The sequence below is a fragment of the Halichoerus grypus genome, chromosome 15 (genome assembly GCF_964656455.1).
Source record: "Halichoerus grypus chromosome 15, mHalGry1.hap1.1, whole genome shotgun sequence".
Taxonomy (NCBI): domain Eukaryota; kingdom Metazoa; phylum Chordata; class Mammalia; order Carnivora; family Phocidae; genus Halichoerus; species Halichoerus grypus.
The window spans coordinates 12457392-12476913 of record NC_135726.1 but is presented as its reverse complement, the minus strand read 5'-3'; the positions used below and the strand labels follow the sequence as shown (position 1 = coordinate 12476913).

Below are 19522 nucleotides of genomic sequence, written 5' to 3'. Positions count from 1 at the left end.
CTGGACATCCAGGCCGGCAGCCAGGGGAACACGTGGGGTATCCGAGACCCGGCATGCTGAGGAACAAGAAGAACCCTGAGGCTCCCCAGCAGGTACAGCTTGGGAAGAGAAAGAAAGTCCCGGACAGAGGACAGAGCGCCGGGCAGACGCACAGAGCATCCGGACAAACAGAAGTGGTGCAACAGACCGAGAAGGAGCCTCGGCGAGGCAGAAAAGAGAACTGGGCTGCGGTGTCACAGAAGCCGAGAGAGAGGAAAGGGTTTTAAGAAGCGGTTCGCTACGGAGGGTGCCCGGGGCTGCAGCAGGACGGCCAAGGGTCCGTCCGCTGGGACTTGACAACGGAGGTCCTTGGTGGCCCCAAAAAGAACATTCCCAGGAGAGTGCTTGGGATGAAATCCGGACCAGAGCAAGCTCCAGAGCGAGGAGATGAGGGAGTGCAGACCACTCCTTGACTTTCTGCTGCAAAGAGAGCAGAAAAACCAGCCAGCAGCAAGAAAAGAATGGGAGCAGAGCAGGATTCTTGGTCTATAAAGGCGTGGGCCGTGGGGACTGTTTCACTGCTGGCAGGAAGGGCCAGTAAAGGGGAAAGAGGTGGGTCTGGAAGGAGAGGTGGTGACAAAGAACGAGGTCCTGGAAGAGGACAGAGAGAGAGGACCCAAAGCCGCAGTGAGGGACGGCGTGCCCCGGGTCTGCCCAGGCCACGGGCTGGAGGGAGACTCAAGGACCAGCAGGCCTCTTCCCAGAAGCAGGGGAAGGTTAGTCCAGGTGGGCTTATCCCGCAAACTCGGGTGTCACACGCTGTGACCAAGCACACGTGTCTACGAGACAACTAGCATCATAAGGCAGAGAAGGGAAAGGGTACGGGATCGGGCCACCAGAGAGAATTACTCTCCCGGCAAAGCAGAGGCCTGTTCAGGAAACTGCAGACAGACCTGCCGGGAGACGGCAGGGTCACCGAGCGTGGGGAGAGGGGGGACTTCAGAGGACAGCCCCGGCAGACAGTGCGCCCAGCAGCATGCCACTACCCACGGAGGGCCCCAAACAGCCCAACTCGTCCAAGGCCCAGGTGTGGGTGCCCGTCCATCACCACACAGCACCTCAGGACGGAGACCGAGCTAGGCCTCTACCGCGTCCCAGGATAAATCCCATCCAACCAGGGCTGATGACTCGGCCACCTGGCGGTAGTCACCAGGCCTCACACCCTCGGTCCCTGTCCAAGGGTCTCAAGACAGAAGCTTCTTCCTGCAACCTCGTCTCCACGTGACCAATTTCTGTCCCTCCCTCCGTGTCTCTCTGCTGTCCTCCCCTCCAGACCTCTCCACCGTGCCCTCCAGAACATCCTTTCCAGAGCTAAGCACCCGGCCCTTCGCCAGTACCGTCTCACCTGTCTCCACGGGGACGCAGCTCTTCTGAGGGAGCGGCCACCGCCACACGGCCAGCCCCACTCTACTGAGCTCGCCACGCGGGGGGCTGGGGGGTGAGTATCTGCCTCCTCCTCCCTTCAGAACTATTACTGCTTGGTCACACTCGAAAAGGCCCAGTTCCTTTGCGGCTCAGGCTAGCAGGCACCCCCTGCCTAGCCCCGGGGCCACCGCGGGTTCAGCCACAGGCAGATGTCTGTCTACATTCGGGTTCTGAACCCACAACACTCCTCTCCCAACCTCGGACCCCACCTCCTCTCTTCCTCCCTTCAAAGCAGATAACCTGTCTCATCGCATCCCCTGAAACTCCACCAATAATCCCACTTGCATCTACAACCATCTCTCCTTCCCTCAGAGGGTCAAAAGTTCGTCGCCCCACAAGAGCCCCGGATCCCTCTCCCTCCTTCCCTGGGACTCAGCTCCATGAACCCAGCTCCTCTTCCACGTACCTTCGGTGCTCCGCTCTGACCCTCAGCGTTTTCATATGCTCAAGTCCTCCCAACCCACCAAAGAAATGGAACAAAAGCTCCATAACTGTCTTCGAGTAGCGTCATTTTAAAAATTCTAAATGGTAAAAAATATGGTCTTGGCAAAAAGCACAAACATAGGAGGCAGTTAGGACTTCCCATCAGGGCGCCTGAGTATCCGACTCCTGGCTTTGGCGCAGGTCTGTGGTCTCGGTGTCGGGGGATCGAGCCCCACGTCGGGATTCTCTCTCCCTCTGCCCCTTCCCCCACTCACAGGCACGCACGCACATGCCTGCGCTCTTTCTCTCAAATAAATAAATAAAATTTAAAACCATGATTTCCCATCATACAAAATTAGCAGTCCCAATGTGCTGCCCTGCTGCCCACCTGAGTGCTGCCGCCTGTCCCGTGTCCTTCTTTCCTTACTCCTTAGTGACTGCAGAGTCTGCCGGCCGTCAAGCCAGAACGGACTCTTTTTTTTTTTTTTTTTTTTTTTAAGATTTTGCTTATTTATTCATTTATTTGAGAGAGAGAGAGAGTGAGAAACAGCATGAGAAGGGGAGAGGGTGAGAGGGAGAAGCAGGCTCCCTGCTGAGCCGGGAGCCCGATGTGGGACTCGATCCCAGGACCCCAGGATCATGACCAGAGCCAAAGGCAGCCTCTTAACCAACTGAGCCACCCAGGCACCCCCAGAACTGACTCTTAATGTGATCTCACAGCCTGTCTTTTCACTTGACAAATACCTTCAGGAAAGGGCTTCCTATATGATCTGTCCCCTTTTCCCCGTTTCCAGTCTGTCCTGAACCTAAAGCGGTTGGGCTTCTGCCCGCCAAGCCAGGAACGCTGCTCTCACCAAGAAGGCTCACGTCGCCAACTTCCGGGGACACCGGCCCCACCTCACATCCTCTCCACAATACCGCATATCGCCCATCGCTCCCGCTACTCACACCCCCTTTCCCGGTTTTTATCCTGACTCCCACTACCCTGGTCACGTCTTCGCTGGCTTCTCTCCCCGGCCCGTCCTTCCGAGTCCACGTCCCTCACGGTGCTCTGGGACCAGCTTCTCCCCTCGGGCCACTACTCTCCAGGGGGATTTCACTGCCTACCGTGACCGAGAGCCCAACCCACAGCAGCCCCGACCTTTGCGCCTGTACCTCTAAGCAGAACAATGGCATGTCCACTTGGGCTCCCGTACGTCAAACCGGGCACCTCCAACAGGGAAACCCATCCTCCTCAATCTCCAAATCTGCTCCACTTCTGTGTCCCCCAGTGACACCATATTCGAGAACCCTGGGTGTTACCCTGGGCTCCTCCTTTCTCCTCTCCTCTATGCAGCCAACCAGCATGGACTAACGATTCCACAGCCACGTTTCCCTCATTCCCACTTCTCCCCATTCCCACTGCAGCTACCTGAGTACAGGCCGCCACCCTTGCTCAGATTACTGCAGAAGCTTCCTGACGGGGCTTCTGTACACCGTTCTCCCCAACACCCCACAGTCCTTACACAGGACTCGGAGCCAGTCTTCTCAAATGCAAGTCTTGTTTCACGCCCCTGCTTAAAACCCTTCAATGACTTTCTGATGTCCTCAGGAAAAGGCAATGTCCTTCACAGGAAGGGCAAGATCCTTCACTCTCTGGCTCATTTCTTATCTCTGCTCTCTTTCTCTGGAGCCACACGCAACCACCTGTAATTAACTCCTCAAACAGGACAGGATTCTGAAACCTCCGGGATCTGGGCACGCTGTTCCTCTAAACCAAATAGTATATAGTTCCTGCCACTCTCCCCCCGCAGACAAAGGTAACTGCCTCAGCTCTCAGCCTATCTGACATCTTACCAGACCTCCTCTCCCCCAACACTGGGTCGGGTGACTCTCCTATGTTCTCCCATCACACCCTGCACTTCTCCCAGCACAGAGCCTCCCGGACTGTGTCACGGTCTGGTCGCCAATCAGGGAAACAGCACAACCACCCAGCTGAGAATGTAGGCTTGAGAGAGAGGCAGACAGCTGTGGGCTGGAAAACCTCCCCCCACCTCTCATTAGCTCTGACTTTCGGCAACTTATGCCACATCTCTGTGCCTTGGGCTCCTCATCCATAAGGTGAGCTAGGACTACCCACCTCACACGGCTGCTACAAACACTCAATCAGACAGGAAGGAAAAACATGGCAACGAGCACCTAAGCAGCACTCAGTAAGTGGTCCTTTTTAGTCTCCTATTACGATGGAGCTCTCTGGGAGCTGAGACCAATTATATAACTTGATCATGGTTTTCCCAGCATTCAGGGGAGGCACCTAGGAAATACACATTGCCGAATGGCTGAGAGGAGAGAACACACGAGAGGGGGAAAAGTTCAATGAGGACTCTGGGATCTCAAGGCTAGGCCCTCAGATTGGAGGGGATATCTAAATCACGTGACAGAATTTTTAAAACAGAAAATGGTAGTATCTTCATAGGCAGTTACAGCCGGCCAGATGCTGCTTCAGGCGTGTACAACGGACTTAAGCCTCACAACCCTACGAGGTAGATACTAAAGTTTCTTTTCTACGCTTGAAGAAGCTGAGGCACAGAGAAGTAACTCATCCGAGCTTCTCTAATGCCGGTGAGGGGCAGAGCCAGGAGTCAAACCCTGCCGGGCTGGCACCGGAGTCTGCCCTGGAATCTTTCCTCCCTGCTACCTTTCAAACAACCTCAGGTGAGTAAAGAAAGGGTAGCTGTGAGGACAGAACCAGAAGGCACATCCCCTGGCAGGATAAAAGGAACTGCAAATGTAACAGAAGACACATAACAACAATTGAGGTTCAAGATGGGATAAACAAGGTTAAAAACTTAGGGTGATTAAAAAAAAAAAAAAAAAGCCTAGGGTGGTAAGAACCAAGAAAAGGATTTGTGACCCTGTGTGCATCATGACCTTCAAAGAGTCACTGAAGTGGTGAGGGCAAACAAGAACAAAAAAGGATTTAAAGTGAATGCAAACAAAGAAAGGAAGGCACCAGAGTACCCAAGTAGGTTTGGCAGCAAAACCAAGGCAAAGTTTGATGGCAGAGAAGGGAAAGTCGGTAGACAAGAAACTGAAGATGTCAAAAACAAAGAAAGAAAAGTCGTAACCAGATTTAATATAAACACACACATAAATATATATGTTAAGTTTTATTTAAGTAATCTCTACACCCCATTGGGGCTGGAACTCATGATCAAGAGTCACATGCTCTTCCAACTAAACAAGCCAGGGGCCCCCAAAATAAATTACATGTTTTAAAAACTAAGATGACCCTACAATATTTTCTGCTAAGAAGAAAAATATCTGCCAAGCAACCGCGATATCGGGACTAGGTATGCTCACACCTGCTTACACCAAGAAGAACAAGAGGGCAGCTCCAAGTCCCTCTGAGTTGTTCCTCTGTATGGTCACAGCGCGTGTACAAATGGGCCGCTGCGGACTAGGAAGCCAGGTGAGCGGAGAGCGATTAACAACATCTCCCACACCTGCCTCAGCACAACAGCCAGCCAGCACATTTCTAGCCCAGGCTCCGTCTCTGGAGAGTGGATCCTGCTGGTCCCGGGTGTGTAATTCTCAACAAGTGCCACCAGGTGATCAGACAAGTTGAAGAAATTAAGACAAATCGCTAGCGCTGGCCAAGTGTGCCCCGTGGCCCGGCTCCCCTCCTCCTTCCCTCCGCGGCCCCGCACGTCACGCTTACACACACCGGCAAAATGCACTTGAAGACGCCCGAATCTAATCTCAGTGTCCTTCACATCGGTCCCGAGTGGTCACACATCACGAAGTCGGCTCACTGCCCTGGGCCTACACTCTTCCCGGGAACTCGGCCGCCGCACTCTGCAGCAGTCTTACACGTGAGGGAAGCACAGGCGGACCGCACGTCTCCAGGCGGGAAAGCAACTGCACCCGCAGTGGAGGAAGACCGGGCGAGACCGGCCTCATGCGCGCTAGGGGCTTGCCCGAGGCCGGGAGCCCGAAGCGAGGTCACCCCGGCCGCTCTGGACGTCGGGCTGAGCCGGCGGACGCCCCCCGAGGAGCCGGTGCGCAGGCCCCGGGCCAGCCGGGCACGGGTCTCCGAGGCCCGGACCACCTCGGCCGGACGGAGCGCAGCCGCGGACAGGCTGAGAGAGATGAGGCGGACCCTTCTCGGCCCGGGCCGCCGGAGTCCCCAGGCGACTCGGCGCAAGCGACGCGAAACGAGGGGCGGACGGGACCACCCCCGAGGGAGACCAGAGCGGAAAGGGGGACGCGGAGACGCGCGCGGAGGGGAGGCCAGAGCAGCCCCGCAGCTGTCTTCCTTACCTCACGGGCCCCCGCGCGCTCCGCGGTCAGCAGCACCCGGGCGGCAGCGGGGCAGCAGCCACAACAGTTGCGGGGGGTCCCGGCGCCAGAACACGGGGAATGGGGAAGGGAAAGGGGCGGGGCGGAGGGAGCAAAAAGTTCCGGGGAAAGCCGGGGCCCGCGACCTTCCGCGCTTTACGGCCCCCACAAGGGTACGCCGGCGCGAGATCGCTCCGGCGCACGCGCGCGCCGTGACGTCCCCGCGGCGGCCCCGCCCCTGCCACGTGGGGCTTGTTTGGGTCTCGCCAGGCCCCGCCCCGGGCCTCTGGGCGGCAGCTGCGGTGGTCCGGGGCGGTCTCGGAGCTCGGGCCGCCGACCCGGTTGACCTCTGCAGGTGGAGCCGGGACGTCCGCGGTGGGCCGCTCGCCCTGCCGTGCTGTGGGGAGCGCGGGGCTTCGCTCTGCCCTCCAGGCGCGTTCCCACTTCCGTCCCCGAGTGGGTCGCGGCTCAAAGCCACTCTGGTCCAGGGCGCCAAAGGGCGTCTTGGACCCGCAGGCGCTCGGCTCCTCCTGGGCGAGGCTGTAGCGGAGCGCGACTGAAATCCGCCCCGCCGGCCTGGCCCGACCTGGGAGGCGGGATTTAGAGGCCCTGAGCACTGGGCCGGTCGTCACTCTGCACCTTCCTGCCTTGTGTGCGCCGAGGAAATGGACTCATTCAGTCCATCTTCTGAGAAGGCCCCCGCCCCGCCCTCCCTTACTGTCAGGGGCCCTGTTTTCTTTCCCTTGTGGAACTCGTCCCCCTGTTCAGTCTGTGTTGGTGGACTGCCTTTCCCGCCAGTTGCAAGCCCTGCCCTCTCTCGACAGAACCTCGGTCTTGGGCACGGCTGCGTTCCCAGCACGTGCAGCCCTGCTTGGCGCGTCGTCCAGTCACTAGCTCTTGGAATGGAGAGCGTTCGGAGGGTACAGCGGCCCCTGCAGTTTGCGCCACACTCCCGTTTCCCGTTCGTTGAATTCAGGCCCCCCTCGCCACACAAGCCCATCTTGTTTCCTTATGGCCTCTTTTGGCCAGGCACCGTGCTGGGCGATGGGATTCGGCAGTGCACAAAGAGAGGGCTTCTTCCATTCGCGAGTGGCAAGAAAGCTCCGGGGACCCCTGTGGCACCACGCCAGCCCCCGAGCTGCATACTTTCTACCCCAGACGCGAGCGCCAGTTAACTCACACGATACACGGCAGATGAGTTCTGGCTGCCTGAGGACAGAAAGTCCGTCTCTGGCTAGTCTGATACGTGAAAGTTTAAGACGTTCCGGGCTTCTGTGCTAGAGAAATACTTTCATGTTTTGGCTAATGGCCGAGAGCTTGGTGTCACCTGACTGCCCATAAAGAAGAGGAGATAGACGAACTCATCTGAGGTGTATTCCTGGGGAAGTCTTTTCCTGATGCCCAGACGTGGCAATTTGGGGAGAAAACCTCCACAGGCTTTCCTGATGAGCAGCTTGACCTATGCCATTTGCAGGCTTATGAATTTGGGAGAAACCTCACTGTCTGTAGGAAACGGTGGGTGAAGTAAAGTGATCATTAAGGCGTTCATCCCACTCTGTGGACAAGCAGTGAGTGCCGAACAAGCCGTGCAGATTTCTCCCTGCTGCCCTCAACCACCACTGCTGTTCTTCTCTGCAAAGTCCTAAGCCTCCTTTTATTGTCAACGTTGATTCTTGTACTTTGCAGGCTCTCATACCCACCAACTGCACTATTCTTCAAGAGGATGGAATATTTTAATCTTTTTTGGCTACTCCTTGTCTGAGAAAGGTCACAGTGGTTTCCTGTACTATAGATACTTCACAGAACAGAGCATCCCATGCACAATTACACATGTCCTGGTAGGACTTTATTCGCTTGATGTTTGGATTCACCTTTGCAAACCTTCTGCCTTGTTGGTTTTCTGTCTCTCAAGGACAGAAATTACAAGGGGTGGGGAAGGTATTTCCGGCATCTCTTTCAAAAGATCTGTGCCAGGATCTTTTGATCCTTTGCACACCAAGAACTGCAGCTGGGAGCACCTCTCTTCTCCAAGCCGGGTTCTCGTGCCTTACCCCAGAATGTCTCTACACCCAATGGTGGGTGTAGACAGGAAAGAGAAAAAGAAAGTAACTTCACTCATTCTCCATGGGGGATGGGTGCCCATCCTCCCCCCAGAGCCTCCTGTCCCCAGATCAAACGCCTTTCTGCAGCTCGTTTCAATCAAAGGGTTTCTAGCAGAACAGTTCACCCTTCACTCTCGGGTCTACTCTTGGGATCTGGGAAATGCCATTGTAATGATTGTACAAGGACGTAACTCCTTATTTACCTTTGTAAGTGTGCAGTTCCCTCAGCCCCTTCCTGTCCCTGCGTGGCGACAGCACGAGGTCCTGAGGACCTTCGGGGCACTTTAGGGGATGGGATCTTTCTCAGGAGCCCTGCTGATCTTAGGCACCCAGAGCGACCAGCATTTCTGAGTCCATGAAGGCGGTAGTAACATCGTGCCCTGTATTTCTATCAAACCGGATTTTAATTAAGATGTTCTTTTCATGCTACTAGGTTTGTAAGTGAATAAACAGACATGTTCATTACTCTGGCCGTGGCTACTTGTGACACGTTCTTCATCTCTGGTGGCTGTGTGTCGTATTTGCCATCACAGAGGCTAAACGTGGTACATAAAACCGTTCGCGTCTGTGTTAGCAGACTGTGAAACAGACTCTGGACACCCAGGGACAGCAGACACGGGCAGGCACTACAGCACCGTCCATGCGGCGGTGGCCTGGCTGGGGACGGAGGGCCTCCCTTCCTCCTTCCGAAGGTTACGAGGACTCACACCTGAGTCTTTAACCCACGAAACCGGTGAACTAGTCAAGTAGGTGCTGAGCATGTGCTAGACGCCAGTGGGGGTGCCTTAGAATCATCTGGGGCACCTAAAGCAATCCCCTCCACGTGAATTGGAATCAACAGGACTGGAGATCTGATCAGTACTTCTCCAGAGACTTCCAGCAACTTCTCTTGTGCCTCGAAACCACTGGATACCACCTGTTTAAGAGTCCGCAGGACACATGGTAGTTGTTGAGAGATCTGTGGGTTAGGGAGGACTTTCGCTGGTCCCTGAGCAGGACAAGGTGTTTCTTACACATCATCCCATGTAATCTTTATGACAGTCTCAGGAGGTGAGGTTTTAGCAGATGATGTAGACTCAGAAGGAACATGACGTTTCCAAGATCACACAGCTTGGGGGAAGATCTGGAAATGAACCCAAAGGTGCTGCGTTATAGCACCGGGCAGGTGGCCAGGAGGCCATTTGAGGCTGGGGACAGGGAGCGAGAAAAGAGCGCACAGGGGAACAGGGAGGTGCTCCCTGGCTGTGTACACTGGACATTTTCAGTTCCTCGTTCGTCTGCCCCGTGAGCTTGCAGCGCATGACCGGCTTGGAGCATAGCTCTCGTCCGGTCATGTTGGTTGGCGTCAGCCATGCTGAGACCTTGCTTTAAAAGCCAGGCAACCGCCACCGTGTGCAGGTGGAGCGACCGAGGCCTTCAGGCGAACCGTGCGTGGTCATCAGCCCTCCTGGGTGCTGCTGTCATCATTAGATGGTGCCCTGAGTAGCCACCGTATCTCGGAGGATCACGCGGCATGAGCGACAGACACGGGAAACAGATGGGACCCCGACCTGAAGCAAAGCCCACTGACCCGCAGCCTAAATCGGCTGCCCAGCCAAACCGCGGTCACCGCAGGCCCAGAAGCACGAGACAAAATGCCGGTGGAAGGCACCAGGTCTTGGGCTGGTTTGTATGCCGCCTTGTGCAGCTTAAGTAGGGGGTCTCCGACGGTGTAGCCATGTAAGAATGATGCCATCACGGCCTCATCCCCTTGAGGAATTCTCCACTCCCTGCCAGCTTGGAGTCACTGGTCTTTATTCTGCTCATCCAAGCAATGTTCCAGCAGCTCCAGGTGGGAATCCCCCAGGCTAACACGTCAGGAACAACCTCATCATCCTGTCTTCCAAGTCTCCTTTTATTTCACATCCACGAACCGTCAACCGAGCCCCAAACCGGGGAGTCGTCTGGTCACCCCACTGGCTTCTCTCTGTACCTCTAGTTCATCACCCAGCTCAACCGAGTCTGTGTCCCCAGATCTCTCGTCTCTCCTGGCCTCTCGTTCCCCACCCCCGCTGCTGGAGGTCAGAGAGTTGGCATCCCTTGCTGCGATGATCATCCCTAAAAGGATGATCCCTGCTTCTGGTGTCACCCCCTCCTCACTCTGCAGGGTTGTCTTTCCCAAGCACGTCAGATCATTTTACTCACTGGCTTAACCTAACAGCTCCTCGGGACTCCCCGTTGTTGGGGAGACGTGTTCAGACTCCTCAGCGTGGCGGAGCACGGTCTCCATGGTGGGACTGGCAGAGGTGCCCCAGGTGGCTCTGGGGCCAACTGTGTGCGAGGCTGGGGCCCGAATCCTGACCCATTTGCCCCCCGTGTGCGACTGATCCCATCGCACACCCTGCTCTCAAGTCCCACTCCGCCAAACACATCTTTTGCTCGCTAAGATGTCCTTTCCGGCCCCTGTCCTTCTGTGCTTGGGGAAGAGTCCTGACTTGAGAGTCAAATGATCCCCCGCGGCCCCTCCCATCAGCCTGGCAGATGCCTCCAGAATTGCAAAACCTCAGCGCACCATCACCAGCATCTCCTCGGTGAAGCCTTTCCTTCCCACGACAACTGGCCTCCCTTTGGTGTGCCCACTATACTCTTTCCCACCTCTGTCTTTACTGGTTTTTTCCCCTACTCGTCTGTCAATCCCTCTGAGGAGGACTGGCTTCTCTGAACCCCCAGCATCTGGCATCATGCCTGGCATCTATCACATGATGGAGCGAATGGGGGAAAGTGGCGAGCAAAAGCTCTGTTTGCCAATCTGTAAAATGGGGATAAGGTCCTGGCCTCAGAGGGCAGGGGGCATTTGGTTACTGCAGCTGGCCCTCCAACGGACCAGTAGGTGGCGCTGTGACATACCAATGAAGTTTCCTGGGGCCTCCCAGCCCTGCATCTGGAGTGTGGGTTGTCAGGATGAACTAGAAACCCAAATCAGACTAATCAAATCTCCCCCTGAGAGGTGACACCCCATGTGGCCCCCGTGACTCAGGAGGGGCTGAGGAGAGGCTCCTTTGGGCAGCCTTGATAAAAGGGATGTGCCCTTTCCCTCCCGCTGTCCTCACCTGGAGGGGTCTGTGGAGTTAGGCACCTCAGACACTTGGATCTGGGGCATCATCTGACTCAGTCCCCCAGAGTCCAGGGTGGAAGGGCTGTTGTCCTGTTTGGTTAAGAACATGACTTTGGAGCTGACCTGGCCTGGGTCCGAATGCCCGCACTGCCTCCCCCTTGGAGTATGACACCGACACGTTACCTTTCCCGAGCCCCCGCTGTAGTTGTCACCCAGAGAGACTACAGAGAACGAGAGAGAGGGCCATATAGGATGTGTGTATATACAGAGAGATTTATCTTAAGGATTTGGTGCCTGGCAAGTCTGAAATTGCAGGGCAGGCAGGCAGGGTGGGAACCCCAGGAATCATTGATGTCGAGGTCTCATGATGTCGAGGGGGCATAATTCCTTTTTCCTCTGGAGACCTTAGTCCTTTTCTTAAGACCTTGAAGTGAATGCATGAGCCCCACCCACGTTATAGAGGGTGATCTGCTTTAATCAGTCTACTGGTTTCAATGTTAATCACATCTAGAGAATACTTTCACAAGAATAGCCAGACTCGTGCTTGACCAAACTTCTGGGCACCCTGCCCTAGCCATGTTGACACATAAAATTATTCATCGTAGCCTCTATCTACTTGCTTGTAAAATGGGCAATGACACCTTTTCTTTCTTTCTTTTCTTTCTTTCTTTCTTTCTTTCTTTCTTTCTTTCTTTCTTTCTTTCTTTCTTTCTTCTTTCTCTTTCTTTCCTTCTTTCTTCTTTCTTTCTTTTTTCTCTCTTTTTCTTTCTTTAAAGATTTTATCTATTTATCTGACAGAGAGAGATACAGCGAGAGAGGGAACACAAGCAGGGGGAGTGGGAGAGGGAGAAGCAGGCTTCCCGCTGAGCAGGGAGCCCGATGCAGGGCTCGATCCCAGGACGCTGGGATCATGACCTGAGCTGAAGGCAGATGCTTAACGACTGGGCCACCCAGGCACTCCTGCTTTTCTTACTCTTGCAAGGTGCGCTGCATGGCCTGGCACCAAGGGGGTGGGAGACTGTGGCGGGATGAGCAACACTGAGTGATCCAAAGGGAACGAGAGTCATGAAGCTCGAGGAGCAAAGGGTCTGTTCAGCAGATGCTTATGACAAAAGCTGGGCTCGAGTCCCCAAGTGCCACTAGGGCTAATGATTTTTAACTGAGCTTATCATGACCTGTTTACTAAGGACCTGGGCTTCATGTAAATTTATTCCAGGATGTCCCTGGAGCTCAGCAAAATTGTATGAGCTCAATAAGCTACCTTTTTTTATTTTTAAGATTTCTTTCTTATTTTAGAGAGAGAGAGAGAAAGCATGAACGGGAAGGGCAGGGAGAGAGGGATAGAGAATCTCAAGCTCACTCCCCACTGAATGTGGAGCCTGACGCAGGGCTTGCTCTCATGATCCCGAGACCATGACCTGAGCTGAAATCGAGAGTCGGATGCCCAACAGACAATCCACCCAGGCACCCTGCCACCTAGTTTTTAAACTTTTTCTTTTCCCTTTTGGATGAACTCAATATTATTTACATTGTTTGACTTCATAAAAAATATTCGCAGCTGAGCCGTGTCCTGTGCTATGATTTCATTCTCCTTCTCTGTTTTATTATTCAAGATTTCAAAGGTACTGCAAAGTTGAAAGAATTTTACAGTGAACACCCAAATACCTAATGCTAGATCCTACCATTGTACTAAACATCCTTTGTCACGTCTTTATTCATCTGGTCATCCTTTCATCCATTCATTAATCTGTCTTGGTTTTGGTACATTTCAAAGTAAATGGTAGACATAGGGACTCTTCACCCTAAATATTTTTCTTGTGATATCTCTGTCTGGTTTTGGTGTCCGTGTAATGCTGGACTCACAAAACGAGTTGGTGTTTCCTCCGTCTGTTCATTTTAGCTTTATGGGGATATATTTTACATGCCAGGAATTTCATCCATCGTATATGTACCGTGGGATGATTTCCAATCAATTTATACGTTTCTGCAACTATCACCACAATCCAGGTTCAGAACGTTTTTATCATGCAAAACCTTCTGTCATGAATTTTTATAGTTAGTCAGGCCCCACTGCCATCCCCAGACACTCATTGGTCTGCCTTCTGCCTCTAGAGATTTGTTTTTGTAGACATTTCCTATCAATGAAATCATACAACATATGGCATTTTGTGTGACTTCCCTCTCTCTGCTGCATGCATTTGAAGTTCATCCGTATTGCAGCACGACTCAGAAGTTTGTTCCATGACTGTTCATGATATCTCAATAAAGCTCAGGGACAAAAGTTTGGTCCTTTTTAATGCTGAATGGTATTCTATTTTATGGCCATACACAGTTTATCTGTTCAACATTTCAAGGGACGTGTGGGTTGTTTCCAGCTTCAGGCTGTTATGAATGGTGCTGCAGTCACTTGTGACCAAGTCTTTGTATGGACTTTGTCTTGTGTCTGACTCTCTGAGCAGAGAACTAGGAGTAAAATTTCTGGGGTTCATGGCAAGTACATATTTAACTTTTTAAGAGACTGCCAAACTCTTTTCCAAAATGTACTTTTTTTCTTTTTTTTAATTTGCCACCAGCAATATATGTAGGTTCCAATGTCACGGCATCTCACTAAAACTTGGGAGTGCCCGTATCTTGGCTCCGGGGACGATGGGGGCTGACACGTCTGGAATCATTTGCATCCCCCATGCACATTTCTGGGGTCAGCCAGACTTGGGTGAGTTTTCACTGGAATTAGGCGTCCTCCTTCTCTGACTGGTCCTTTCTGAGGCTCCTCCTCACTCTCTAGCAGCCGGGGGTCTTCCGAGGCGCCAGAACTTGGTGGGTTTTAGTCCTGGAGTTTTAGCATCAGGTGGTTCAGGCTGCTGCTCCAAGTTTTGACTCCCCTCTAAAAACCACCTGCTTTTGTTCCATCTTCAAATTTCTCAGGGCACTGTGTTCTGTATTTTGTCCAAAGTGTATAATTGTTATTCGTTGGAAGATCTGTTTGTGAGGAGCTTTCTCCTCCTTTTTTTTTTTTTTTTTAAAGATTTTATTTATTTATTTGAGACAGAGAGAATGAGAGAGAGAGAGAGAGCACATGAGAGGGGTGAGGGTCATAGGGAGAAGCAGGCTCCCTGCTGAGCAGGGAGCCCGATGCGGGACTCGATCCAGGGACTCCAGGATCATGACCTGAGCCGAAGGCAGTCGCTTAACCAACTGAGCCACCCAGGCGCCCGCTTTCTCCTCCTTTATGGAAGCTTGACATGCCACCTCCAAAACAGTTCAGCTTTCATATCATTAACTAGAGTTCAATGTTTATTTAAAGTTGGTGTGTTGGGGGTGGGGGGTGGGGTAAATTTACTTACAATGAAAAACATATGTGTGCCATTTCTTTTTTTATACAATGTTTTGGGACATAGTGTATGTGTGCTTTCTTTGTTACAGCAATATTTTGAAGTTTCTCTGCTTAAAAAATGAAAACTCTTGCTCTTCTTCCTCTTCTTCCTCGTGGGGTTTGGGTTGAAGGTCTAATGGCAGCTTCCGATCAGGGTGTTAAGCCACTCGGTTTTATCTGCGGAAGGATCAGCTAGAACAGCTCTACTGGGCTGTGGGTTTCCTGTTTCGTACCTGACACTGGTCCTGTCTCCGAATCTCCTTTTCCCTTTAAAGGTAATTGTATCTGTGTCACTGGTGCTCCCGGGAGCACTCTGAGACACTTTGACAGTTATGTCCGTGGGGTGGAATTGAGCAAAATCTGTTTTGTCTTCCCTTTGAGGACACCTGCTCTCACCAGACAACCCGATGCCCCACATTGAGAAGCTCCTATGTCAGAGTTAGGGCGACTCTTTCTTTCATTGTTTCCTGACTGAGTCTCTTTCCAGGCACAGCTAAGTGGCTAGACCTAACCATTTCAGAAAGACTCAAATTACAGCCATAATATTCTCCCTGCCCTCACTCCACACACTCACTTACGCACTCCCCAAGTCCCATGGAGGTCTGCATGTTGGTCTCATCTGTGAGCTTGAGGACTTTGTTATGGGATAACCATGGCTTCCCTCGTTTTTTGACATGAATCCCCCTCACTCCATCGTCTCCTCTCTAGCAGGGACATTCATAAGCCCTGGAGGCAGGGTGTTGTTTTTGTCATTGTTGTTGTTTGGTTTCGGGTTCCCTGCAAGGGGAGGGGGTCTTCAGGGAGAAGGGCATTGGTGGGTGATTGGGGGTCGGGAGAGCCTGGGCCACTGCTGTCCAGAGGCACGTCTTTGCCTGTCCCCATCCAGGTTCCCCAAGTGCAAAATGATGGGACCAGGCCCCACGATGCAGGCCCACCCCCGCCCCACAGCGATGCAATTTTTTTAGAATGTAGTTGTTTCTGGAATACCCGGGTTGCATTTCTGTAGGGCCAACAGGAGGCAGGCTATAGCACAGACACGTCAGGAAACAGCTCTGACCAGCGGCCACGGGTCACAGATGAGATAGAGATGAGTGAAGAGCGTCAGGAAGTGGGGATTTGAGGACTTGTCATGAAGCTGTTTCATTATTTGGGGGGAGGGAGTGGATGGAGATTATCGGGGTGCTAAAGCCCTCCCAAACCTCCCCAACCCCATGGGTGTCCACTTGGGTTCTGGAGATGGGACTGCTGCCCATGTGAGACCCTGAGTTACGGGAACGGGGAGGAGAGGGTGGTGGGTAGTTGTTGGCCCCTCTGAAACATCAGCTCAGGCCTAGACGTGGCTGCTGTCCAAGGGATGGGGACCCCAAAGGGCAAACGTGGGAAAGCAAGGAGGCCAGGACTCCTAGCTGGGAGATGGCCTGAGGAGATGCCCCATCCTCAGAAGCCTAAGGGGGACCAGGCATGGGCCAGCTTCTCACTACGAAGCTACTCTCATCCATTATGCTGCCTGACCACCAAAGTGCTACTTACCCAGAAACGAGACGGTAAGTGCAAGGAAAGGCCACGGGTTCTGGAATCAGGCAGACATGGGTTCTCATCCTGCTCCGGCTTCGGCTGGCTGCTTGAACGTGGGCCAGTTATTTGTGACTCAGTTTCTTCACCTATAAATCGGGATAAAAATATTTATGTGGCACCCAGGATATCAGATTTAAATTTTTATTAATAATTTGAATTTATTAACATTATTAAAATTTAAGTTTAATTTTTAAAACAATATAGATAATACCAAACTTGAAACGCTCCAAAAAATAGACATTAGCAAGTCAGCCCCCACCATTGTTTTCCTTCCAAAATAATTAGTTACCTGACATATCGCAGGATAAATGTTACTAGTGTTAATAGCTACTATTTATCAGGGACCTGTGTCGGGATGGTGCCTTATAACATATCCCTACATTCACCCCTGTTTGGGAGACAGCATTACCCCCGTTTTGGGGGACAGGAAGCAGGTTCAGAGGGGCAGAACATTTTGCCTGGCAATACAAGGACCTATAAAGAGAGAATCCAGATTTTAAAAAAACCCAAGGGATTTCATGTTTTTAAATCACCTAGAACAATCGATATTAACTCCTCCTACCCATATACCTGATGCCGTTATGCCAGGAGCTGGGCAGGCAAGCTCCCTGGGAGGGAATGAGAGAGGGTGTGTTTATATGCAGACAGCCATCAGACAACACTAGTAAAAACAATAGCAGGGACCAGGCTAAGCCTGCTAAGTTCTTTACATGGATCGTTTTAGACTAACTACTCTCTGAGGTAGGTGTTGCTGTTCCCATTTTGTGGAAGATGAAATTCAGGCTCAGAGAGGTTAAAGAATTTGGTTAACTTCTTACAGCTTAGAAAAGAAGTCTCAGAGACAGGATTCAAATCCAGGCAGCCCCACAGGAGAGCCTAAGCTCTTCCACACCTCTACCCGGGGCCCCCCGAGAGGTGGCTAAGAGAAGGTGAAGGGTCTGAGGGTTGAAGGCAAAGACCTGAAGGGATAAGAAAAGGAGCCAGGTTCTGGGGCTAGGATTCCAGAAACGAAGAGTTGATGTCTGTCTTGTAGGAGCTGTGGGTTTGTTGAGAAGACGAATATAAACCACCGGTGGAGGAACAGAACTAGGTCAGTGGTAATAACAACATCACAGCTAGCCGACTCACTGTTCTGGTTTATCTACCGCTGCACACCCCCCTCCCCAACAGGGATTTAAAACACCAATCATCTGTTTTGCTCATGAATCTGTCGTTTGGGCCAGGCTTGGTGGGGTCAGCTTGTTTCTGCTCCATGTGGCATCCGTAGGGGTGGCCTGAAGGCTGGGGGCTGGAATCATGTGACAGTTCCTTACATGTCCAGCAGTGGCGGCTGGTCATCAGCTGAACCCCTACACGTGGGCTCTGCCTGCTGCTGCCCGGCTGCCCCCCAGCGTGGCAGGCCAGCTGCATCATTCGTATTAGACGATGCAAATTAAAACCACACTGAGACACCACTATACCCCTACTAGAATGTCTAAACGCAAAAGACTGGGAATATACCCAGTGTTGTAGAGGATGCTCTCATACAACCATTTTGGAAAAGGGCTGGGCAGTTTCTTTGGAAGTGAAAATCCACTTACCATATGATCCCGCCTGCAACTCCGACGTAACCACCTGAGGGAAAGGAAAGCCTATGTTCGTAGCAGCTTTATTTGAACTAGCCAAATATGAGAAACAACCCAAACGTCCATCAACAGGTGAACAGATAAGTAATTTATGGTATACAGTGAAATACAATTCATCAATAAAAATTAACTGTTGATACATGCAACAACGTGGACAGCTCTCCAAGTTATTAGGCTGAGTTAAAGAAGCCAGACAAAACAGTGCAGGTACGGTATTATTCAATTTATATAAAAGCCTAGAAAATACAAACTAACCTGTGATGACAGAAAGCACATCAAAGGTTGCCTGGAGATGCTAGGGGTGGGGTGGAGGGAAGGATGGCAGAGGGGCATGAGGAAACTTTTAAGGTTGATGGATATGTTCAATATCTTGATGTGTGTCAATTATATTTCAACTTCCAAAATGAATACTATGGTGGAAAAAGGAAGGGTGTGGGGGTGAGATACATTATGGCCGCCATCTTGGAAAATACAACCTACCTCATTCAGCAGGTGTTTCAACCAGGTGTGTGCTAAGTACTTTACAGCGCTGGTACTAAGTCCACCCACCCAGCAACCCAACCCAAAGTGAAGATGAGGAAGTGGCCAACTCTTTATTGTTATTATTATCTTGATTGTGATCAGAGAGCCATGAGGTCTTGGTCTCTGGGAGGGAAGGGCATCTCAGGGCTCTGGTGAGCAGGACATCAGGGCTTTTCTCCCTGAGCCGCAGGAGAAGCTGCTCCCCACTTCTTGGGACACATCAGGAAGCAGAGGCGCCCTTTAGAGAGCAACACAATGAGGTGGAGGCTTTGTGGGCGAGTGTCGGGACATGGCTGCTGAACTGAGAAGCAGGAAGGGGCTTGCAGAGGGGCCTCTCTTGGGCAGGAGTGTCCCCCCTTCTTCTGCTACATTATCCCTTTGGACAGGTAGATGTCCGCCCAGGACCCTCTGGTAATTGTATCCAGCTTTCCTCTGGGAACCACCATGTTATGACTTGAAGTCCTCAAAGGTCAGCTGAAATTGCCCCCTGCTCCCACCACAGCTTCCAGAGGGCCCGGCCAGCTCACTGATCTCAGTGATTGGCTTGGGCAAACGCATGAGCCAGGCTAGGTCAACCAACATCAGCCTTGGACATGTGCTCTAAGCAACAGGAAGGAGAATTTCCCTTTTCCCCGGGGTGGCTATGCTGGCCAATGGGAGCCCTGGATGCTGCTGGGCATCTCTCCACCACACCTGGAGAGCCTGCCTGAGAACCAAACCGAAAGATGGATGCAGGACAGAGAGAAGGAAAGGGATGTGTTTCTGGACATCATAGTTCAGGCCTGTCCAGCCATCCATGAAGCTGGGACCTCTTCAGGACTCGGTTTGGGGGGCAATAAACCACCTCCTTTGCTTAAACCAGTTGCACTTGGGTTTCTGTTTTTTGCAAACCGAGCAGTCGTCTGTGCTTCGACCCAGCACTCAGATGCCCCACCCCCACTCCTACAGGGGCTTTCCGAGAGACCCGGATATTGGGGTTGGCCCGCAATTGCACTGTGCCTGTCTGTCCCCCACACTCCAGACC

The 19522-nt window shown here is 52.4% G+C and overlaps 1 protein-coding gene and 1 long non-coding RNA gene across 9 annotated transcripts in view; both read right to left on the bottom strand.

Moving 5' to 3' along the window:
* PDPR (pyruvate dehydrogenase phosphatase regulatory subunit) overlaps nt 1–6389 on the bottom strand; it is a 36509-nt gene extending 30120 nt beyond the window's left edge. For 2 of the 5 annotated variants that reach the window (XR_013444119.1, XM_036088058.2), the window contains exon 1: nt 6190–6388. The gene's annotated coding sequence lies outside the window, so the exon portion shown is untranslated. Of the gene's footprint in view, nt 1–5593; nt 6104–6189 lie in introns of those variants that run through there. The other 3 variants (XM_078062531.1, XM_036088060.2, XM_078062530.1) reach the window with 2 other exon arrangements.
* An 8295-nt stretch (nt 6390–14684) lies between these two features.
* Nucleotides 14685–19504, bottom strand: LOC118533034 (uncharacterized). 4 transcript variants are annotated; one of them, XR_013444117.1, is made up of 3 exons: nt 16732–19504; nt 16307–16437; nt 14685–15043 (listed from the first exon to the last, which is right to left on the bottom strand). It is a non-coding gene; the product is annotated as an uncharacterized LOC118533034 (long non-coding RNA). The 4 variants fall into 4 exon arrangements; XR_013444118.1 differs by having other exon boundaries at nt 17932–19504; XR_013444116.1 differs by having other exon boundaries at nt 14685–15911; nt 16307–19504.
* Between the last annotated feature and the right edge of the window lie 18 nt (nt 19505–19522).